The sequence below is a fragment of the Tiliqua scincoides genome, chromosome 1 (genome assembly GCF_035046505.1).
Source record: "Tiliqua scincoides isolate rTilSci1 chromosome 1, rTilSci1.hap2, whole genome shotgun sequence".
NCBI classification, from domain to species: domain Eukaryota; kingdom Metazoa; phylum Chordata; class Lepidosauria; order Squamata; family Scincidae; genus Tiliqua; species Tiliqua scincoides.
In genome coordinates this window covers 40,020,577-40,024,289 of record NC_089821.1, presented here as the reverse complement: position 1 = coordinate 40,024,289, position 3,713 = coordinate 40,020,577, and the positions used below count along the sequence as shown (strand labels likewise).

Sequence of the window (3,713 nt, the reverse complement as noted above, 5' to 3'; positions counted from 1 at the left end):
CAGCAGGCTTCATAATGGCCACCAGTAGTGTGCTGAGTATACTGCTACATGTTTGCGACAAAAGAACCTCTGAGGTCATAAACTTTAGTTAGGACTGGGCTGTTAATGTGAGATATATTAAAAACTTTGAGAACTTTCAAATTTAGACTAATGGTTTCAGATCAGGTGGGCAAATGCTTGTGACAGCTTAGTAGCAACGAAAAAGTTGCACTAAATGTGTGGGTTTAGAACGCAACAAAAAGTACAAATGTTTTCAGAATGTCAGATTTTTGATTGAAATTTTCTCGGTTCAAAGTTCCTTTTCAGGTCTAATTTAGTTAACACTCTCTATGGTTTCACTACTATTGGTGCAAAAACAGTGGGCATCACTGTTCGTCTCTAACATATCTGGTTGGCAACCTTCAGTCTCGAAAGACTATGGTATAAGCCTACAGCACACGGTATTCCCAAGCAGTCTCCCATCCAAGTACTAACCAGGCCTGACCCTGCTTAGCTTCCGAAATCAGATGAGATCGGGCATGTGCAGGGTAACAGTTGCTGTCAAAATGGTTGGCAACCTTCAGTCTCAAAAGACTGTGGTATAAGCCTACAGCACCCAGTATTCCCAGGCAGTCTCCCATCCAAGTACTAACCAGGCATGACCATGCTTAGCTTCCAAGATCATACAAGATCAGACATGTGTAGGGTAACAGTTGTTGCTAACATATCTGTGCATATGTTTCCTAACATATCTATGAATATGGATTCTACTTATTTCAGAGGAAACCAAAGCTATCATGTGTGCCAATTAAGAAGAACTGAAACAAAGTCTCCCTGTCACACACCCTTTTCATCTCCAAATCCCAAAAGGACTAGAAGTGTTACATCTATCAAGGCATTAATGGCAAAGGCTCTCACTCCTCAATCATCAGTAGGCATTTTTAGTCTTCCACCCTACTGTCTGAGCAGCTCACTCCCCCCAGTCCCTGCCTTGTTGCAGAGGTGCTTAGTAGGTCACTCCATGTTTATGTCTAAATTAACAGAGCAAAGGAAAGATAAGAGACGTGCCATTCACTCAGGATGGAATGATCAGCTTTTCAAGCCTCTGGAGGCCGGCTCTTTACAACCAAGCTTCAGGCTGTGTGAAAAGAAGGGACTGGTCAGCTTATGGATGCATCTAGAATGTTGATTAGAGGTTCTCAGCCCTTCTCAGCTTACTACACTGGCAGTCAGGAGCACCTGCTACTCCTAGTACAGAAGGAACTTTCAGTTAGCAGGTTTAGCAATATTCCAAAAACCAATAAAGTTATAGAATAGCTCAGAAGAAAAAAGTGGCATTTAGTACATAATATGGCCTTTTATTAAGGATTTAATTCCCACTTGTCCCCATTGGATTTCACAGTGAGTCAGAACTAAATGGATTCACCTACTAAGCAGAAATTACTATCTTGTACCGTAACACAGTTATGCCCTTAGGGATAGTATCAGGGATTAGCCTGGTTGAGCCTGGCCAAAGGCAAACCCAGCAGACACAACAGTTACCACTAATATAAATAAATATATCCAAAAGCTGAGACCATATCAGCTTCAACAATCAGTTGAAGTATCAGCAACCATGAATACATTTACAGACAGCTCTTGAATAATGCAGGGGTTATGTTTCTGGAAATCTGCACATATATTAAAAGTATGTTAATCAAGAATATTTTTCCTATAGGAACCAATGTAACCGGTGTGAGTTAGGGTAAAAAAAGGCATCGAACAGTCATGCTGATGACCGATGACTTCTGCTTGCCCAAGATGTTGAGAAGGGAAGCTACTGGAAGCGGGAATGGCTACTGATGCCAACTGGCTGAGAAAGCAAGTCGCTTTCTCAAGTTGTTGAGAACAAGTGCTTGAGCTCTTCCTTCACCTCTGTGTGGAAGGAATCCAGGTGGGCTAGGCCCCCACAGAAGAGCGCTGGAGGCACATGGTGTGTCCTGCCTTGACTCACCCAGCAGAAACATTATCTTCTGGGGGGGGGGGAACCCACTTACTGCTTCTGCTTCAAACTGTTTCTATTGCAAGAGGCAGCCACAGGGGACTGCTCTCAGTGTGAGAGCAGCACTTCCCTAGCATTTATCTCCAAGCTCTGGTGTGTACTCCAGTCCTTCCCACCAAGCAGAAGGAATCCCATAATACAGCCACACCCACCTCAGAAGCGCTATGAATGCATTTTTTTTGTCTCTTTTTTGTTTTCTGTGCTGAGGTTACTCTCCTCCACAGGGAGCTGCCAGTATCTAACAGGGTTGCTCATTAGGAATGAGTCAGCCACTAATTGACTGCGCTATTTGAAAAACTGCCAGTGCAAATTTTTGTAGAAGCACGCATGGCCTCTGGGACACCAAGTGCCTCGGGAACAAAGTGCCGGGTAAAGCACCGTGAGTTTAGCATCTGTGAGAGGAGAAGGGGAAGGCAAGTGGACCTCTGAGTTTTGGAGAAGGAGAGGGAAGACTCCCTGAGTTGTGAAGAGGAGAGGAGGAAGAGGAGGAAGTAAGTGTACTCTTTCTAATTCTTTGTCTTCTTAAATCAACCTTAGATCAACATTGAAATTTAGCTTTACCTTTAGCTTAGCTTTACCTAAGTTAGCACCTAATCTAACCTGAGGGAGGGATGCTAAGGTCCAGCAAGTTGGGGCAAGGAGCTAGGTGAGGGCAATAGAAATAAATACGTAAGTGCATACAGAGGTCTACTCTGCGCAGGAGCAGAGTCCAACTTGTGAGTAAGAGCCCAAGGTACAGGCACTTGGAAAAATAAATAAACAGAGGAGGATAAAGAGGAAAGCAAGTTTTTCTACTTGGTTTAAATTAACCTTATACTTAACCCAAGTTAATCTAAGTTAGAACATAATCTAAAGGTTCAGTAAATTAGGACACAGGATCTAGGTGACAGCAATAAATAAATAAATAAATAAATAAATAAATAAATAAATAAATAAATAAATAAAGGTGCACACTTAATAAAAGCAGGATTTTAGCAGGGCTAAACAGGATTTAAACCTTAGTGTGTAAGTTCTGCCAAGCCAAAAAAAACTCTTAAACCAGTGCAGTTTAAACTCAAATAAAAAACCAGCTTCAAGTTAAAAAACAGTCCAGCCTCAGAGAACTGAAGTAGGAGTGTAAGAACCTAGGAAGGGCCAGTTCCCACCCAGCCAGGGCAATTTAGCATAGTCATTGTCCTTTAGGTCACAGCAATTGACCTTTAGGAGTTGATCCCCATTAGGCAAATCCAAGCACCCCATTCAGGGAAATCTCACCTGGGAAGACCAGCCCCTTTTCAATCAGCAAGGAGGAAGGGAGGAGGAGCTAGCTAGGAGTATAAAGCTAGTGCCTGCCACCGAGTGAGCCTCTCTGCAAAAGCGCGCGTGGCCTCTGGGAACCCAGTGCCTTGGGAACAAAGTGCCAGGTAAGGCACTGCAAGTTTAGCATCTGTGCGAGTTCAGCAGCAGGGCGAGGAAGTCAGGGCCTCAGATACCGCCCTTTCTCTTCCCTTGAGAAGAGGGCTGCTAACCAGTGTAGGGTTTTTAAGTACCCCTAAACAAAAAAACAAAAAATAAAAAAGCTATGCAGTCAGACAGACAGCAGCAGGGTGGGGGCTATCCAGTGTTTTGCATCGAGTGCAACATGTATGACTATATGCCTCTGGGGCACAAGTCATGGGTGTGTCCTTGGTGCAAGGAGCTCCAGGGATTCAGG

The 3,713-nt window shown here is 43.7% G+C and overlaps 1 pseudogene; it reads right to left on the bottom strand.

The window, feature by feature from the left end:
• Positions 1–425: 425 nt before the first annotated feature.
• On the bottom strand, positions 426–545 carry LOC136637750 (5S ribosomal RNA; annotated as a pseudogene).
• Between the last annotated feature and the right edge of the window lie 3,168 nt (positions 546–3,713).